This window comes from Acinonyx jubatus, chromosome A2 (assembly GCF_027475565.1).
Source record: "Acinonyx jubatus isolate Ajub_Pintada_27869175 chromosome A2, VMU_Ajub_asm_v1.0, whole genome shotgun sequence".
NCBI classification, from domain to species: Eukaryota; Metazoa; Chordata; class Mammalia; order Carnivora; family Felidae; genus Acinonyx; species Acinonyx jubatus.
The window spans coordinates 125,881,458-125,902,020 of NC_069383.1; the positions used below are offsets into that span (position 1 = coordinate 125,881,458).

General features: G+C 43.3%; 1 protein-coding gene across 2 annotated transcripts in view; it reads left to right on the forward strand.

The window, feature by feature from the left end:
• The window catches only part of PDZRN3 (PDZ domain containing ring finger 3), a 239,239-nt gene that overhangs the window by 38,733 nt on the left and 179,943 nt on the right, over positions 1 to 20,563 (forward strand). The window contains exon 1 of one of the 2 annotated variants that reach the window (XM_053219054.1): positions 4,151 to 18,233. The exons of the other annotated variant lie outside the window; for it this stretch is intronic. The gene's annotated coding sequence lies outside the window, so the exon portion shown is untranslated. Of the gene's footprint in view, positions 1 to 4,150; positions 18,234 to 20,563 lie in introns of those variants that run through there. 2 annotated transcript variants of the gene reach the window in all.

Here is a 20,563-nt window from a genome sequence, read left to right on the forward strand (position 1 = left end):
CAGCCTGTGGAAGCCTAACTTGTTTCTAAGAGTGAAGCTTTCATGTGCAGGGTCATCTCTCTGATGAGATTTGTGTCTCACTGATGTTCAGGGTGGATGCTTCGTGTGGTAGGGGTCATCATTGCCTTCCAGAGTCTATGGAGAAGTGGGTAAGCTGTACCCAGATAGGCTTCTCAATTCAGCATTTGTTAGACCCTACTGGTCAGGTGTCCCTGTGACGTTCATAGGTCATTAATGAAGGACCAAGGAGAGTCCCGTGTGAGGATAAGCACCCGGGATGGGAGACACATTGATAGAGCTGTGTATTTGCTGTGTTCCTGGGACCTACCACTGCGTCTGCTGCAGAGTATTCAACCAGTAAATATCCATTTCCTGAGTTGGAAATAGATTTTCAAGTCACACGATCCACTTCTGAGGGTAAAACTGCAGGAGGTCTAACATTAGAAGCATTAGAGGCAGGTGACACTATGTCATGAGGTCTCCGTGGAATTGGAGACTTTGACAACACCTCCTTCAGACAGGTGGAATCTGCCAGTTGTCTATCCCAGAATAGCAGTGGCTTAAAATAGACCTCGCTGTCAGTGCCAGGGGGATTTAGGAGTAGAGTTCCTTTATTTGGAAACAAGGGAGTAAATTGGCTTGCCAGAGGAAAATCGTGAAGAAGCCCTGTTTTGCCCCCACCTTTTTTTAAAAGATAAATATAAAGATAGCCTAAAAAAATAAAGAGTTCAATTTTTGGTATAACACATTAGGTATTATAAACTAAAGTTAAGGAAAACTCTACAGCATTTATGAATTGTAATCTTTATGTTTTAGGTAAACCCTTTTTTAAAAAATTTACTTTTATTTTTTTATTTTTGAGAGAGAGAGAAAGAGAGAGAGAGAGAGAGTGAGTGTTGGAGTGGGGGAGGGGCAGAGAGAGAGGGAGACACAGAATCTGAAGCAGGCTCCAGGCTCCGAGCTGTCAGCACAGAGGCCATTGGGCTCAAACTCACGAGCCACCAGTTCAAGACCTGAGCCTGAGTCAGAAGCTTAACCAACTGAGCCACCCAGGTGCCCCTAAGTAAACCCTTTTTCTTATTAGTCATGTTTAGCAATAAGATTTAGTAAAACTGTGTTACCTCCAGTTAATTAAATTTATGTGCAGTAAAGTTAGCTTGTTTGTTTGTATGTGTTTTTTGCTTATGAGGCTGAAGTCTTTACTATCCTGTTTGTATAATAAATAACTCTGGTCATCTTTGTCTTCTGTCTCGCTGGCCTTGGTCTTGTCTTCCTAAAGGGCCCCATTTTAGGAACATAAAATTGATAGCAACTTCCAGCAAGTTCTGGAAGATGCCTTCACTTACTTCTTTTTCAAGTGTGCAGTTTTCTTAGATGAAAGTTTAGCCACTATCGTTGCCATGGAATTTTCATACATGTTCCAGGAAATAATTCCTTTACCACAATTGCTTGATTAAACCAACTTGCCAGTGAAGCAGTAAACCCCAGTGGAACTTTCTGAGGGCTTCTTTGGAGGGGAATATAAATGAAGCATTAAAGAAAGGCCTGGGGAATGGTCTTCACTGCTCCTTTACCATCAGTCCCACTCCCCAGGAGGGATCTGATGAGGGAGGTGATGTTTGAAGCCTGTTGGACTAAACAGATATATGTTACCTTTCTCCTGTTAACCTTTCTTCTGAGACGTTTGAGATTTGTGTTCTGCGCTGAACTAATGAGAAGAAGGTGACAAGCTGGAAATAGATGAGTGTCCTCATAGAATGAATAAAAGGCTAAAAACGGTGTGAATGTTAATATACATGAAGACATCAGATAGAAATTTCTTAGTAGACATTTCCTGCCGTGTTTCCCAGTAACATCTGCTAACAGAAAGTTTAAAACGTGAATTCCTATGCTTTGGAATGCTAAGAGTAATAAGACAGAACAGCTATCTTAATTTTTTCATTTGAACACTTGAGCCAAGAAAAGAAGCTAAATTTGCTGTGAGTCGGGCGTTTGCTTGTACGTTTATATGCCGGCCAGCTGAAACCTGAAATGTTCCCTCTGGAAGGTGGAGGCAACCTCATCCTGAAAGTTTACTTTGAAAACAGCAACAACAAAAACATAACTTTTTGTTAGAGGTTTCAGAAGGAGAAAACAAGAACAGTGCAGTTTCTCTCTTCTTTTGGGCAGGGGGGAATGGCAGAGTTCATTGAAAGGGACATTTTTAAAAGTAAGTGATGTGTGTTACAGAGGTTGTAAGGATGATACTAAGCTCTGTGCATAATGAGCCACTTTCATTGACATTTGGTGATTTTGAATGCATTTGATGTACCGTTTTGCCTAGCTTGATACCCGGATGAGAATGTACAATATTAAGAATAGAATGCAGTATTATGTTTGTATCTCCTTTAGAGAAGCTGCCATGAAACGTGGTTTAAGGAGGTCCTGTAAGTAACACGAGAATCTAAACCAGAAGAACTGTAGACGGATTGAAAGTAAATGTTTGAAGGAACTTCAAGAAAACAAACAACAACTAGGAGGTTTTATTAATAATAATTTTTTCTTTTTCTTCTAAATCAGGTTCCATTTATTTTCTTTGCACAGACATGTGCACACACACCATTAAATAGAGCATCCAGTCACGAAATAAAACTGGGTGACTTTTGCTAGAAATGTAGCTGTTGCCTTAATTGAGCAAAACATGTCAGGAGCTTACGTTCAGCTCCAGAGTGGGAGCGGTCTGTTGGAAAACAGTACCCTCTTCCTGGGAGAAGGTGGTTCTTCTCTTATTTCTCTCCTCTGTCATTTTAACCCCATGGCACCCAAAGTTCAGTAGTGACCAAAGAAGATGCTCCTGTCACAGGGATGCCAGATTCTGCTTGTTAAGAGCATTGAAGCAAACTCTGTGGTTATAAATGGCATGCTTTTTTTTTTCCCCTGTCCTTCTCCCCACCACCCCCCCCCCCCCCATTCACCACACCAGACAGAGGGAAGGAATGTCCTGGCCTTGTCAGGGAGAGAAAAGAAGTGCCATGGCACTGGAAGTGAAAACATAAAGCTAATTGTTGATGGTGTAATGTTACAGACCACCAACGAGACACTGCCAGAACTTGAGGTCTGTTAGATCTTGGGGGAAACAGAAATGCCATTTTGATTTAATTTAAGAGAGTCCTAAAAGTGGTGGTAGACACGTTGCTAAACATCCCTGGTTTCTGGAGATTAGAAAGAAGTTATTTTTTCATGACATTAGGGTCACCTGTAGGTTTAATAGGCTGGTCATGGGACTCCCATGATCAGAGCCTGCTGTGGGGCCCTTCATTCATTCATAAGCTAATGGGATACTCACGGTCGGAGCCATGCACCTGGGATGCAAATGCTGTTGGCCACTCAGTGAAGAGCGCTGTGGTTCAGGTGAGTCGAGCCCTTGAGGTTACCTTGTCCTATTTTACTTGTGGCATTTCCTCCTCCTCTTTGATTAAATTTTGTTTTGAGTGCTGCAAGTACTTCTGGGAGAAGAGAAGCTCCTGGGCAACGGGGCTTCTTTGTGGGGCATAACTGGCTGGACACATGGGGAGAGATGGGCAGAGGGTGCTGAACGTCATAGAGGGGCTAGTTTGGGGTATCCAAGCGAGTGCACATGTATGTCTCCACACGAAAAGGCCTGGGAACTGGTGCTGAGAAAATTGACTGCTGGCTCGAGGCTGTTTTGGCTGTATCCCTTGTTCCGTGGTACACACAGATTGTCCTATAGAACTTACCTTCTCTAAAGACCTTCCACAGCCGCAGTATTTGAACAGCAGAGTGTCTGTAGTGGGTAAGAGTAAACTAGCTGCATGGGTTTGAATCCCAGCTCTGGTACTCTTAGCTGTGTTAGCCTTGGGCAAGTTACCCAACTTCTCGGAACCTTCATTTTCTTGCCTGAAAAATGAGGGTGAGGGCATCTATCTCAGAAGTTACGTGTGTGGCTTCAATCATTTAATAGGTCTTAAGTTTTTAGAAGCCCTCAGAAGAGTTCTTCGCACATGGCAAGTACTCAGTGACGTTGTTACCATTGAGTCATTCTTAAGTTTCCATTTGTTGAGCACCTGTTGTGTGTCGGGGAGTGAAGTTGGTTATCCTGATGAATTTTGTATCCTTCACGCAGCCCTGCAACAGCAGGGGGTCTTGTTTCCATTTTACGGCAGACACCACAGAGACTCAGCTCAGTGCCATATCTAGCCATTAATGAGTCCCCATCTGGCTCTGTCGCTTTTCTGTCCAGCCAGACCCATGCCAGTGCAAACATGTTTAAGCCTCATTAAATGAATACACATATTAAAAAACTACATCTGTGACATATATGTCACTTGTATATTTTATATTAATATTGAGTATAAAGAATTGCATTAAAAAAAAACTTAGTGTAGGTAAGGGGAATGATCAAAATTTGTATACAAGTTTTCAGCAGTGGCCTACTTCAGAGGGTGGAAAGGGGTGGCTTCCGAAATCTTTCTATTAAAATATTTAGTTGTCTTTTTCTCTCTCTCTTTAAAAAGACATCTTTTATTGAACATACTACCACCCAATTGTAAAGTTATGTGCAGTTGCCCGAATCATTGAACCATTGAAGTTGTATTTTTTTTATTTTTCTCATCTTTATTTTTGAGGGAGACAGAGAGAGACAGAGACACAGAGTGCCAGTGGGAGAAGGCAGAGAGAGAGGGAGACACAGAATCCGAAGGAGGCTCCAGGCTCTGAGTGGTCAGCACAGAGCCTGACATTGGGCTCGAACTCATGAATGGCAAGACCATGACCTGAGCCAAAGTCGGACACTCAACCTACTGAGCCACCCAGGTGCCCCTGAACCAGTGAAGTTTTAAAATGAGAAAGACCATTCTCTGCCTACCTTTCTTTCCTTTTCCTACTCTGCTGTGAGGTAAGCAGTGTTTCAGCCTGGCACATATCCTTCCACAGCCTTCTGCATCATTATACAAAAATAGAAACATACCAACGCATATGGGATGTTGGATTTTTCTTTTTTAGATCATTGTCTTTACACAAATGGAATCCTACTGTACTCATTTTTTACTTTCTTTAACAGTATGTCCTGCCCATACCATAAATAGATACAGATTTAAGTCATTGGTTTTAATGGACGCATGTGATTTCATCATATGAATGTAACCTCAGCTTATTCTCTGGCACATGTATTGACAGATCCTTCAATTATTTTGCAACATTTGCCTCTGCAAACAGTCCTGTAAGCATGTCTTTGTACGTATGTACTTCCTTTGGTCCTAGGGTTTGGACCCCAAGAACTACGTGTACTGTATACATTCATATAATTTTGCAGTTTTATTTTCTACCATGAGCAGATTATTTCTTTATAATCAGAAAGATTTCAAGTAAAATACATAGAGCTCGATTTTCACACATTCACACCCACACACAGACATACCACACAAACTCCAAAGCCAGCATGAAGGATTTATCTTCCAAAAGCAGAGTCACATTTATTCAAAGATTAATGTAACATTGTTGGGTGTTCAGCATTGGGTTTCTGTGGTAAAAAAAAAAAAATGTGTAAAGACATATGGTCATGGCACAGAGAGTGTTTTTGTTATTTTAAAATTTGGGGGAAACTGGCAAACAGTTCTGGCAGACCATAAGTTCTCTTTGCCTACTCAGCTGAGTGGAAGAAAGCTACACACACACACACACACACACACACACACACACACACGTGTGCGTGTGCACACAAACCTCTTGAAAAGAATCCCAAAGTTACGTCACTTCTACTTTTTCAAGGGCTGTTCTGTATATGGGAGTAGGTTTGACCTTAAAAATGTATAGTTAGGTCAACCTCAGACTCCAGAATTCATCCTCTTTCTGCCCCCCCAGAAAGGGCGTTTTACTGAAATAAAACCCATGGCTGGTTGCTTCTGGGGTGTTGCTTCTGAAGTTGTTGACTGGATACTCTAAAGTCGGCCATATTGGATTTCTGAATTGGTTTGAGGTAAATTTCATTGTTATGCAGCAAGATATAATTCAAACCAGTCTCTGGAAAAATAACAATTACAGAACACAGTCGTTTATGGGGAATTAGCAAACCCACAGATAGGGTACGTGGGGAGGTCCGTGTGCACTTTGTGTAGTCAGACTGAGGTCGAGATGAAATAAAAGCCCTATTTTGAGACTTAGGCTGTGTGTCAGGATACTGCCTTGTAGGTAAAATGGCCACAGAAAAGACCCTGGTGTTACTTGAGTAAGTAAACCTTTTTTAAAATTTTTTTTATTTTTTTTATTTTTGAGACAGAGAGAGACAGAGCATGAATGGGGGAGGGTCAGAGTGAGAGGGAGACACAGAATCCAAAACAGGCTCCAGGCTCTAAGCTGTCAGCACAGAGCCCATCGCGGGGCTCGAACTCACAGACTGCGAGATCATGACCTGAGCCAAAGTCAGACGTTTAACCAACTGAGCCACCCAGGTGCCCCAGTAACTAAACCTTTTGGATGGAGTCCAGTCCAGCCTTCTCCTATTTGTGTCGAATTCCACTCTGTGGGGACTAGTGATGTCACAGGGTCATTGTGAGTAAATGGTGGGTAACGCCTAAGTCAAAGAGTAATGGCACATGCTCTCAGCTTAGGAGGAGGAGGAGCTAACTGCTGACACGTTTGCCCATCTACCTCAGCATGCCTCGTGAGCTTGATTTGCACACAAGGCACAAGGACTGTGTTAGCTCTCATCTCAGTAATGCTTTGTGGTTCAGGGGAGACAGACCCCTCAATAAGGATGTGATGAGAGTTTTGGATCTTCTTGCCAAAAAATGCACATCCTCCTCTTCTCTCATTCTTTCTCATTGCTCGTTCCTTTCATGCGTGCGCTCACACAATTTTACGGGACTCAGACTCCTTGGAACCCATCCATGAACCTGTTAAGAATTTCTATGTTTGTAGGGTCCTAGACAAAGCTCTCAAAATCCTTATTCTCCCTCAGCCAAGACTAACTCCGTCCTAAAATGGGCTTTCCATTTTCCCACTTGATAAATGCCCATCCGTAGGAAGAGTTCACACTGTCGACCTGCATATGAGGTGCCAAATAATGTGGGAAACAATAGACGGTGATTTAGGGAGACAGGAAGGACCTTCCTTTCTTGGGATAAGTTCATCTGCGACCCTTGCTTCTCTAGTGGGGTTTGAAACTTGTCTCTTTTTCTACATAGGTCTGAGGAAGCTTAGTGTGAATGTAAATATGGCCTCCTCCCAAACTAGCTCCATACCTAAGAGCATATACCCCCAGAGCAAACACTCTACCTGACATTTAAGGTCAGGACCACAATAATAGTTTGAAACTCCCAGGAGCTCCAAGAACAGTGATGGCAGTGGTTGATGAAATAATCTCTGACTTGTACTCTTACTATAGTCAGATCATCAAAGGCAGGCTTCTTATTTCTCTTGGAGTGACAGCCCCTCTCATACAGGGGCAATTTTTGGCCTGCCTCCTTCAGAAAGGCAGGTTATAAACTTTAAGTTTTGTCGTTCACAGAGTGGGGTGAGTTCTCAATACCATTAACGTTCATTTTCTCACACCCAACAATGAAAGTAATAGTAGTACATTTAAAATTAAGTTTGTAGGCCTCAGTAAATGGAGAAAACGAACATGGAGTGTTTGTATAGGCCTTGGCACATCTAAAGTGCTAAGTAACTGGAAGTTTGAATTGATGGCTATTTATTGTTATCTAGTGGTAGCTGTTTATTGGTCTCAGACCCCACAGGGTGGGGCCTTCCAAATTCAGTGTACCTTGAAAGATTTCTGTTTTTCGACAGGATTCACATATTACAGAGTTCGTATCTAAAATCTAGGGGTTGGGGGCTGCCCACCGGGACCTGTGTTTAACCATGTAGCTCTCTCTGTTCACCAATCAAGAGCCCATGAACTTGTTTGACATCCTTCATGAATGAGGAAAGAATTCTGTAGCAAAGTCTTTTCCAGTTCACTCAAAGTATTCATGTGTCTCATATCCAAGCATATAATGCAAGGAAATGGCAGGAAATGGCAAGTGGGGGCAGATTCCTCATCAGTCACCAAAGCAAACTTAGATTCTTGGCTGCTATTAATTTATCTTTTAAATAAAGGGGAAAATCCTGTGGATCATTAACGCATTGACAAATTTTAAACACTTCACCCATGAGTCAATCAATCTCTCTCTCTCTGTAAACTGCTTTTGGCTTTTTTTTTTTTTTTAACCCGTTTCGTTCTCTTTTACCTAAGTATTTCCTCCAAAATGAATTTTAAACTTCTTTGTTGTGAATGAAATGGGAATAATTACCGTACCTAAAACTACATCATAGGAGTAATTAAGGCGATCATGCAATATCCCAGGAATAAATAGATAGCATAACTTAAGATAAATCAAAAGAGATAAGTTAAAGGGTTACTCTCAAGGGTATGGTAAGAGTGTGGGGCATATTTTTCTGTAAAGAGCCAGATCGTAAATATCTGCAGCTTTGGAGGCCATGTGGCCTCTGTTTCAACTGCTCTGCTGTTAAGTGCAGAAAGCAGCCATAGACAGCACAGAAATGAATGCTTGTGGTTTCCAATAAAACTTTATTAACCAAAACGTACTTTGGGCAGAATCTGGCTCCTGGGCCTTGATTTGTTGACCCCTGGTGTAGGGGAAGCCTAGAGGTGGGGCAGGATCCTGTGCTAAGAGCAGTGCTGTGACCTAGTTGGGCCAGCAGGGCAGGGCAGGAAGGAGTTACCAGATCCTAGAAGGAAGGGGCCCTGCGGAGAGGGACTGCCCAGACAGGAACACTGGTCCCTGGAAGGACGCTGCTGTCTAGAGACCACCCCATGAGGAAGGACAAATAACCCACGCCTCATTTGTCTTCCCTCCCTTGCTTCTCCTCTGGTGTGCCCCATTGACTTAAGCCAGCAGAGCGGAGGGAGCACACTGACCTATTCTGTAGAGTGCCCTCCCTGGGAACAAAGAACAGGGTGGGGAAAGAAGGAAGCTGTCTGAGGTGAGAAGTTAATGAACCTGGATTCTCTCAGTTCCAAGGCAGGTTGTGTAAACGTTTGCTTCCTGTTGTTATTTATTATTCCTAGATCTCATAAACATCTACATGTCTGATTCTGTGTGGGGTTTATGTGCATTCTTTCACTTTACAGTCTGAAGGGTAAATGAATCCAGGGAGCTTGAAGAGAACTTGGTACAGAGACCCATTCAGTGCAGAAGTTAGTCATAGAATTGATTCAAATCCCTGGGGCCACTCAAGCTCTCCTTGGCTCTCCACGGCTCTCCACAGGGTTCTTTCTGTAAGGATGATTTTGGAAAGTTACTCTATTAAGGTCTCTTTTGGAGTTTGAAAGCAGGGAAACCCTGTTTGCTTGAATGAATGGGTGAATATTGACCTTTAATAGAATGAGGCATCAACCGGAATGAGTGAATGACTCCATTTAAGGAAAGTACTAATTTAGTCATGTCCTGAAACATCACGTCACACTGTGGATTAAAGTGAGGTCAGCAAAAGTGAGTATCTTTGGTAACCTTGCAATCCACACTAATAGAGGCCTTGAAAATAAGTATCTTGAGAGTATGTGTTGTGCTTGGTTCTATCCTCACTTTTTTGTATTCGTTATAATTCAGTTTCTTGATTCTTTCTCTAAAAATTCCACTAATCTCTAGGACTTTGACTTCTTTATTTATAACTCTCAAAGCTATCACTAAATGCATAGTAACCCACACCAACCAGATAACAATTCCGTGAAGTCTCACTTTTGCAGGACATAGGATAAATGGGTATTGGTTTCTGTCAACAAGAGTAGTCAGGGAGTTGAATCAAGCAGAATTTGAAAAGGCTAAAGGTTTAGGATTTCAGCAGGCATCTCTGGGAGTTTGTGGTAGGTGCTGATGCTTGTATTCTGACCAGTAAATGGTCTTAAAAAGAGAAATTTCTTACTCTTTGGCGGGGTCTTAGAATTTGACTTGCATCACCCTGAAAACTTGTTTCTCTACATTTTTGTAGTTTGGATCATGTATTTTTACGTTCAGAAAACACACGAAAGTTTGCTGCGAAAACTTCAGATCTGTGGCATTGATGTTTGGCACGGGGCAACTTGGAGAGATCACCAGTTGTCTTCACTTGAGCATTGGCAGTGGGGACAAAATACATCTCAGGTCTTGAGGATAGTTGGCTCAGCTTCTAGCACTTACTGAGGTGGGTGGCTGTCCTTACATATCTGCTTCAGTTTTGAATGGCAGTGGGTAACACCGTCAGGTTTGCTAACTGTGTTATTTTAATCTGTCTCATCTTAGACTTTGTTCGCCAGTTCTTAACTGAAGAGCTGAACTTCCCAGTTTTGGGGGGAGGAAGGGTAAAGGAAAGACTTTGGCAGAAAGTGGGCCATTCCTTAGCCCAGTGTACTTCAGTGCATGTGTGTGTCATTTCTTCAAAGGGACATCTTCCTTGCAGAATGACAGCAAAAGAACTAAAGGTGATTTCACTGGGTTTTTCTCCCCGTGCTCTTCCCTCCCTCCCTTTCCCATCATACTGCCCCTTACCTCTCTTTCTGTCACATTTCATCCAGACTTTCAGGTTCCATGACCTTGTAAGTATTCTTGGCAGCCAGACATAATTTTGTTGAGAGGGTTACTGCCGACTTATTATATAAAAATTGGTTTTGAGTGACATGAGTGGAGAGCCACAGAAGCAGTCTGAGGATCCTTGGAGGTTGGTCCATTTCGTCTCCTGCTTGTATAACGAGAAGACAGAGACAAGAAGCGCTGAGGGGCTTGTTCCCATCCCGTCATCTGACAGGTGGAAGACTTGGGGACTGGCTGAGGCCTCATTTGCCGCAGCGCGCTGCCCACACCCCAACACGTGTTCTTGTCAAATGCTTTTCTGTTTCTTCATTCTGGACCTTTTCCTGAAATGTTCTTGAGCTTCTGTAAGCCCTTTGTCTTTTAAACACACATTGCATTTTGGCCCCACGGTAAACATTATGAGCTTTGGTGGTGAGTTTGCTCTGTGACTTGCCCGCCACCTCTCAGGTTTCTCCTTGAGACAGTTACCACGTTTGATTTCTGGGAGCCAAAGATGAGATGTGCGTTCCAGGGACAACGTTTTCTTGTGTGTAGCATCGCTGTGCCGGCCACAGATGTCACTTTGGAAAGAACACTTGCCTTGGAAATGGGATGCTCGGAGGTGTGATGTATTAACACTGCAGTCGCTCATGCAGACATGGCTTTTCCAGAACGTCGCAGGAACCTTGGTGATCGGTGAACTGCACACATATTGTATTTGCTCTTTGTCAGGTTCCTGAAGACTTAGCTGTGTAATTATAAAGCCCTCTTTTTCCTTTTAAGTACGGTCCAATGCTGTTTGTGTTCATTGTGTTCTTAGGCGATCATGTTGAATCACAGAAGCACGAGTATTTGAAAGATGAAATCCTTCCGAGCTGAGAGGTTTTCTGTATATGAACTTACTTTTTCTTCATAAACCATGCCGTTGCTCTCTCATACTACGCTTCAAAGAAGAGGCATCTTACCACAACCCTTCCGTGAACCGAGAGGTATAAAACCCAGTTAGTTATACTTGATGGCATGCCCTAGTATGACTTGGTTGTGAATGAAGCGATTGTCGAGCACAGGGCTGAACTGCCAGAGACAGCAATGGTCTAGAGGAGGGGAAAAACTTGAATTTGTTTTAAAAATCCCCTTCTTTTAGGTGGAGTCAGTATCGGCTGCTGCCTTTTGGCTGTTTTGCGAAAATAAAATTGTGCTTGCTTGACTGAACTCAGTGATTTCATTTAGGTTTTTAACCAAGGGTTGGGGAGGGAGAGTGAGCTCAGAAAGCTTTCTTAGCTGTCCAGCCTCTCGCTGCCTAATTAGCATGGTCAAATACTCAGTTTGGTTTTCGAAGCTTTGGAGAGCTTTAGCCAAGAAGGCCCTTCTGTCCTGGGGCAGGTTTTCTTGATGCTGAGGAGATTAGCAGTCAAGAGGCTCTGAGAGCGGCAGTTAGAATGTACTCGGAGGGCAGCCTTTAGCCCTAGAAGGTAATTAATGTTGGACATTTTTTCCCTTTACAGGCTGAGTGTCAAATATCGGACAGGGTTAGAGCCAGCTCATTAATCCTGGCAACTGTTACTTCTCTGTGATGTTAGAATGTAGAGTATTTGCCCTTTTAATTTTAGGCCTTCTTGTCGCCCACAGTCTACTTATGTCTAGAGGGTGTACTCAGGAGTCTAGCTACATATTCTTCCTGGCAGCCAAAAGTTTGCATTTGTGAAAAGGCAGAAGTGAACAGCTTATCCTGAGTGTGGTGAAAACTCCCTTGAGTATTTGCTAGGATTTTTTTTTTTTAAGTGTTACAACATGGGTTAATGTGGTAATGACCCCTGTGTATGGGGAGGTCAATTTTATATGATTTTGGCCATTTATAAAGCCTCATAAGGTGTTTTTTGGAGGGTTGTATAGATTTGGATGAAAGAACATGGCCCAGGACATTTGCATTTTATCACTGAAAAGGGTTTACTCTCTGTCAAGGGTCACATAGTGAATGTTTGGGGTTTGGGGGCCACATAGTCTCTGTTGCAACTACTCAACCTGGCCTTCTTAGTGTGAAAATAGCCAGAGACATTATGTAAACACATGAACATGACTCGTTCCCATAAAACTTTATTAAAAAACAAAAACAAAACAGACAGTGAGCCACATTTGGTTTGCTGGCTATGGTCGGCTGATGTTGGCTAGAAAGTGTTGCTTCTGATACATAGGTTTGGCTCTGTGGTTAGATTTCATCTTAGAGGCTGTTGTCCCTCATTTTCCTCCTCGTCCCCTACATTGCATTGTCACTTGCTATATGCCTTATAATAAAAACAATCATTCCTGAGGTGCATTGTACATGCTCTGTCGTTCGCAGGCAACAGAAGGCTCTAGCTATCAGTTTTGGGGTCTTGTAGTACTGCCAGGATGGTCACTTAGGACCTCAGAGAGGCTTTCGGGGCCAGCAAAACTGATCAGCACTTACGCAAGCCACCACTGGTTTCCAGCCAACTGTCAACAAGCTCTGTATCTTGCTGTAGAATTTGAGATAAGCCATAGTCCCTGGGGCACACTGTGGGATACAAAAGAAAAGCTGAAAACCTCCCTTTTGCTAATGAGCTGGTGACATTTACTTAATTTATCCAAGGTCTCCAGCACAAAAGCTCCAGAAACAATCTTTCCAAAACTCCAGAAGTTTTCCCAAGTTTCCTTTTAAACTAGTGAAATCCAAGTTATATATAGTTTTCCCAAATACAGAAAGGAATCTGCATTTTTATTAGAAAGTTGGGAGGAGGGCGCTCTTAGAAAATCAGGCTTCTTTCTCTTTGACCCCTCTAGGGTTGGTCAGATTATTTCAGTCAGTACCTAATTATTTGCTCTCTCTGGACAGTTGTGCTCCTTTTCAGTATTGCTGTCTCACCGTTCCCAGGATCTCAGGTGTGCCTGTACTGGTGAAGCAACCAGCAGTAGTTGAGTTATATGCTCTATTGACAGACGGAATGCACAGTGTGATTTATGGAAGTTGTTCACATAGAGATCACCAGATAGCTTGATGCCCTGACATCCATGCGAGGTCTTGAGGCCCATGGAAGAGGAAGAGAAACATACTGGAAGGAGCAGATGGAAGTTAATGATATTTTAAGCGTTGTGATTAATCGATCCAGGACTTCTTTTTTTTTTTTTTTTATGTTTATTTTATTTTTTACTTTTGAGACAGAGACAGAGCATGAGCAGGGGAAGGGCAGAGAGAGAGGGAGACACAGAATCTGAAGCAGGCTCCAGGCTCTGAGCGGTCAGCACAGAGCCCTATGTGGGTCTCAGACTCACGGACTGTGAGATCATGACCTGAGCTGAAGTCAGACGCTTAACCGACTGAGCCACCCAGGCGCCTCGATCCAGGACTTCTTTACTTTTTTCCTCCACTAGAACAGAACGTAGTATTGGATTTCCAAGACACTGAGTTAATAACTAGCAATCTGACTACATAAACTTTGATACATTGGAAGAGCTTATTAAAATTTTTGAAAGAGAGATAAAAGAGAAAGAGAATCAGTCCATGGAACCACACATTAAATGGGTCAAAACTTAGAAAACACATAGCTGTGAGTAAACAGATTGGATATTTTATTTATTTATTTTATTACCAAGTTTGAAAATAGTGGAATGACTGTAGGGACCTGAATCCTAGTCATTTCAGTCCAGCTGGCTTACGTGTAAAAGTAAGATGCTAAATGAAGTGATTTTTAAGGTGTGTGTGTGTGTGTGTGTGTGTCAAAATTCTGTCAACAACAAGCCTAATTAATTTTCTGAGAACAGTCATGCTGTCCCTTGCTCACGTCAAGTACAAGCATTGCCCGGGACGTTTTCACCAAACCTAACCCGGTCTCAGCGTTGCCTGACCCTGTGAGAGAGGAAGCTATGTGTCTGTCTTTACCAAACAGAACTTGGGAAGCATTTGTGACCGTCCCAACTTTCAGGGCGTGGCTTCTGCTCTCAGGGTTCCAACCAGCCGACTTAGAAGTGAACCCTGGGAGCAGAGTCTGTTGATGAGGTGGGGCCCACCTCTTGGAGATGGATGGGGTTCTCAAGGCCCTTCTCCCCAGGGCAGGGCTCACCCTCCGGCAGCTGTGGCTTTGATTGAAAAGGTATGCAGCCCTCCAGAGCTGACTGCAACCAAATGGCATTGGTCTTTGAAAAATGTACTTCAGCGCACAGTCTCTGTGGAACGTGTTTACTTAGGGATTTTGCCCTTGCTTAGAAGTGAGAATGTGGTTTGAGCTGGATTGCCCCTCACTGAAGGCATTTGCTGTGAATGTGTCTTCAACTAATATGCTTAAGGATTTATAACGAAGAGTCATTCTTAAATAAAAGGACGCTGATACAGAAAGCAGTAATGGTGGATGGTATCTCTGTTTGAAGATAAGGGTTTTGTCACAAAGCCAGGGTTTATGGTGGGAATACTGAGTAGCGGACCATGGCAGGTGATAAATCACTTTTCTCACCACTGGATATTGAGAAGAAAGGAATGCAAAGACCTTTTTTAAAAAATAGGAAAAGAAGTGCTCCGGAGCATTTATAAATGATATAGAATGTTTGCAGTAGAACCAAGATTGTGGGTATGCATGGCGTGAGGTGAAACGTTGTAATTCAATTATGAGGAAAGCTTTTATAAAAATACAAGTTTTTAGACATAGAGTTTCTAAAAACTGAGTCCATACATTGAATGGAGTCAAATGATGTTTTTTGATTTAGGGTTTTCATGCAAGTTGAACAGGTAAATATGGTGATCCTAAAACTCAGGACCTTTATCTTGTCTTTACTTCCTGCACAAGTTTTCTTGACATTGCCCACTACTAGGTAAATCAGAAAAAAACAGGAAGAAGACTCATTTACAGCACGCTAAGGGTGAGAACAAAGTAAGCACTGTAAGAAATTTTTGAGGGACATTTTGAAAGGTATGAGTCCAGAGAGGAATTTGGGAGGTGGGGGTCCTCCTCCTCCCCCATTCTTGGTCCCCAGGGGAAATGATGCCATTGCCCCTTGGACACATTGAGGCTCCTACTTTCCTCCACCATGCTTCCTTGTGGGTAGGAAGGCCCTGACCCCTCATCAGTCAAAGACTAGCCTTTGGGGAAACCTGAAGCTAGGCAGCTGGCCAACTGGAGTGGTAGATTTTCTTACAGAGGCTTTAGTCCTTTTTAAAGGGCTCTGCTAAATCATAGTTCCATCATTGGGTGAGGGTGTGGGTTCACACAGCATTAATAATGGTGAGGCTGGGGACAGATAAGGTATGGGTGTGAGGTGAGGACTCCTTTGCCACTTAGTATGATATGAACAATAAATTCATGTCCAGGAATTCTCTTGATGTGCTGCTTTTATTTGGCGACTAACACAAAAAATGGAATACCCCTGTAGTTATTGACATCAAATGCCATTGCAAGGTCTTCAGTTTTGTTAATGTTCCTCAAGTGTCTTCTATTTTTTTTAATGTTTATTTTTGAGAGAGACTGAGTGTGAGTGGGGGTGGGGCAGAGAGACAGTGAGACATAAAATCCGAAGCAGGCTCCAGGCTCTGAGCTGTCAGCACAGAGCCCGATGTGGGGCTCAAACTCAGGAACGGCAAGATCAGGACCTGAGCTGAAGTCGGACGCTTAACCGACTGAGCCACCCAGGCGCCACCCCTCCTCAGGTGTCTTCTAGACTGTATGCTCTATGAGTTGGCCAGTCAGGATTTGTTAGTTCAGTCATTTGTTCATTTGTTAGTTTGTGCATTCATTCATTCAAGAAATATCTGAGGCCTTGTGCGTACCAGTTACTGCCTTGGTGCCACTACACCCAAGAGACGTAAACAAGCCTCCTTTCCTGATGGGCTTATTATCCTAGGAGGTTAGAGCCAGTGATAAGCCAAACCAAGTATATAATGTGTCGGCTGGACAGTGAGTGCCTGGAAGGAAATGAAGCAGGGTAAGGGGGACCAGAAGTGAGGGAATGCTAACATAGCCTCCATTATGTTCCCAGCTACCCTCAGGTATCAGCATCTCCTAACCTTCTCTGCCTGTTACCCTGACAACAGCAAGACCCTCATCCCATTTAGTGATGAGGAGACCAAGGCACAATGTTTATGTCCTCCTAAGGGGACATAGGAGCTACATGTCATATTACCCAGAGCCCTTGCTCTGAACCCCTCCAGTGTCCCTCATCTTGACAGCTGCCGTTTCTATCCCAGGACCCGGTGAAGGATCGGTGGGTATGTGTTTGAATTTGCAACTCAAAGGCAACATGCCAAGTACTGGAGAGGAAAGAGACTTGAACTTGGGTACTGCCTGGAGAAGTCCCAGAGCAGTGAAGAGGGTGCCTGGGAACACTGCCACCGTGCTAGGAATGTCCCGGGAGCCCTGAGCACTGCAGGCTTTGGGGTGCAGTGGTGGCATGGTGGTTCTGGTTCTCTTCTCAGAGAACTTCACTGAGGAGGAGCTGGTACAGAGTAAAGGAGAGAAAGGCATTTGGTGCAGTAGGAATTGTCAGAGTAGAAACCAGAGGCTTGAAAGAATGTGACCCCCCCAAGACGCAGGAATAGGTGCCTTTGTATAGGTATGAGGTGTGCCTGCGGCCCCTCCCTCCACTCCTCCTCAGAAGAGATTCTTAACCTGCTTGTCGGGATGTTCACCTGAGGTGATTTTGAGTGAAACTCAAGTCTTCATTTCATGCAACATTCTTCAGCTTCCTCTTCTCTAGGAACTAAAAGTTTGAGGAAGGACCTTCTAAAATCTTGTGTCCTGTGATGACTCCAGGAATAAAGAAGAATTGAACATAATTGACGGGGTGAGGCAACGTGATGAGGAGAAAGGTCATGTGATTTGGAACCACATGAATTTGATTAACGTTTTGGCCGTAGTACGTTCCTTGGGCAAGTTCATTGACTTCTTACGGCCTCAGTTTTTTCATCTGGAAACGGGATAATGACATGTACATCCTGATCAGGAGCGAAATAGGAATTTTGTCAGGGCTCCCTAACTTCCATTGCCTTTCCCTTGCTGCCCAGCAAATCTCTTTTAAAAACTAGGGGTCTGGGGGCGCCCAGGTTGAGGGTCCGACTTTAGGTCAGGTCATGATCTCACAGTTTGTGGGTTCGAGTCCCATGTCGGGCTCTGTGCTGACAGCTCAGAGCCTGGAGCCTGTTTTGGATTCTGTGTCTCCCTCTCTTTCTGCCCCTACCCCACCCCCCTCAAAAATAAATGTAAAAAAAAAAAAATTTTTTTTTTCAACTTGGGCGGCTGGCTTACCTTCATCAAATAGAGACAGTTTCCAGCACAGTGCTCTGGGTGGGTCCAAAACAACGCTTGTAGGCTTATCAATGTGCCTGTCACTTGTTCCAGTCACAGGATTTCAATTTCCTCTTAGTGCTGTGGCTGGTTATTTAATTTTTAAGAAATCGCATGGCAAACACCACGTATCAGGAGCCAGGGCTATGAAAAGGGTATGCCGCAAAAAGGGTTTGGTTTTTCGCCAGCTGATTCCAGGCCACCTTTGCTGCCACGTGCTGGTGCATCAGATGACTGGCACAGGAATCCTCAGCTCGCTGCTGATTGGCCTTTCTCACTTGGGTCACTAGAGGGTAGTTCTGCAGTGTAATGTGTCCGTCATCAGGGCACCGGCATGCATTTACCAAAATTCTGCAGGAAGAGTGATTCTCTGCTCTGATGTGGGAAGAGCCCTGTGGATCTCCAGGTAGCTCAAAGGCTGTAAAATGCCTCAAGTCAAAAGTAGTTTTAATTTACTGCTTCAGAGATGCAGCATGAAACATAAGACACCAGCAAGTTTATTTTTGGAGCACCTAAAGCCTCATGGTTTTTTGGAAGGTTTATAACAAGGGCACTTTACCATTTGTAGGGCTTTTAACCTTGAATTTAAAAATAGGAGGACTTTCTGTCATCATAACCAGCTCCAGGCAGAAGAGCAGGTTAGTGAAGATCTAAGCTGGCGTGGTCTGTGGCTTTGGTGCCAGCTACCATTTCTTGTCGCCTCCTGGCTTCACATAGCTGGTCCCTTGGTTGGTGCCTTTGTCTCACTGGGATCACAGCAGCTCTGTCACCTGTCTGAGAAACCTTGACTGCTTCTCCCATTGGAAGTAAAACTGCCTTCCCTACCCCGTTTCCTTTAGCCCCTTCCTTATTCCCTTATTAACATTAGCCCCAAGTTTTGTTTTTTTGGTTTTTTTTTTGTTTTTTTTTTTTTTTTAGTAATTATTTTTGAGAGAGAGAGAGAGCAGGGGAGGGGCAGAGAGAGGGGGAGACCCAGAATCTGAAGCAGGCTCCAGGCTCTGAACTGTCAGCACAGAGACCGACATGGGGCTCGAACTCACGAGCTCTGAGAACATGACCTGAGCCGAAGTCGGACACTTAATCCACTGAGCCACCTAGGCATCCCGCATTAGCCCCAAGTTTTAATTTTATTTCTTGAAATAAAATTTATTTTAGTGTTTCTTTTTACTAGTATTTACTATGTAACTTTGTCCCCACCTTTAAACCATACACTCCGTGAAAAGAGGACCCAGTTTTTGTACCTGCTGCCCTCGTCTAGTGCCCGACACACCTGAGGCCCTCTGTTACTGTTTAAGCAAGGAAGGTAGTAGCTGAAGTTTTAAAAGTGTAAGCCTTTCAGGGGTACCTGGGTGGTTCCTTTGGTTAAGCACCTGACATTAAAAAAAAATTTTTTTTTTTAACGTTTATTTTTGAGAGAGCAGAGAGAGGGGGAGATAGAGAATCCGAAGCAGGCTCCAGGCTCTAGGCTGGCAGCACTGAGCCTCAGGTGGGGCTCAAACTCACAAGCCGTGAGAACATGACCTGAGCCAAAGTTGGACACTTAACCCACTGAGCCATCCGGGCACCCCAAGCCCCTGAGCCTTGATCTCCATTCAGGTCTTGATCTCAGGGTCATAGGTTCAAGCCTTGTGTCGGGCTCCACGCTGGATATTAAGCCTACTTCATTGAAAGTTTATGTTTAAAAGGCAGAAAGCAGTCTGGAGGAAGGTTGATTGAGGTGTGAGCATTGTTAAAAATTTTTTTTCATAAATTAACCTGGTTTTTACCTTTATATATGTAGAGTTCTCTGAATTATGTCTGCCAGATAAATAGGACTAATTTGGGGGGCTTTTTTTGTAATTAAATGGACTTTGAATAAGAAGCAATTTCAGTGTTTGTTCTATTTGTGTACGATTGATAAAAATTTTTAATCAGTTTTGTTTTGAACCGCTCAGGCATTTGTGAAGAACTTTGAAATCCCAGGCCGTGATTTTGGCCTGTGATTTTTAATAACAACTGTACCTGGTGTTTGTTGAGGGATGTCGTAGTCACTGATTTTTTTTTTTTTATCTTCTTATATCATTTCCATATGTAGTTTAGAAGGCTTGTTCCTAAATCCTCATTTCACAATTTGCAGAATTCAACACAGGAGGATGTTTAAGACATTGTGCCCTTGTTGTGGAAGTATCTACACACATCATAGTGAGTTGTGCCAGTTGTGTCCTCACTGATCAGTGTCCATGCTGTTCAAGCTAACAGGCTCTTGAAACTTGTTCTTTTCACATCTTGCCATTTAGGGTGGGGAAGAGCAACCCATTTCTGGATGCCCTTTGGAGGGCACACATAATGAAGAACTAGGTTTTTGTCTAACGTTTTTCCACGGGTCCAATTCTATTACTGTAGAGATGTTCTGAGCAATAGATAATGGAACTTGTAAACCAAAACAGCTTAAACATGTTGTGTTAAGTAAAAGGACTGAGTGATTGTCAGGTCAGTGAGCTGAGTAGTTCGGTGACCTTGTCAAAAAGCCACATTCTTCTTGGTCATTCTTAGCATGTCCGCTCGGTCTCCTCATGGTCACAAGATGGCTGCCACAGGTCCTAACATCACATCTGGACAGCCTCCAGAGACAGCAACAAGACAAAGATGCTTTCCTAGAAGTCCTGAAACAGACTGTACCTTTATATTGAGTTGCTAAATAGAGTGGGTCACACCCCAACTCTATTATAAGACATAATTTTCCTGTGATTGGCTTGG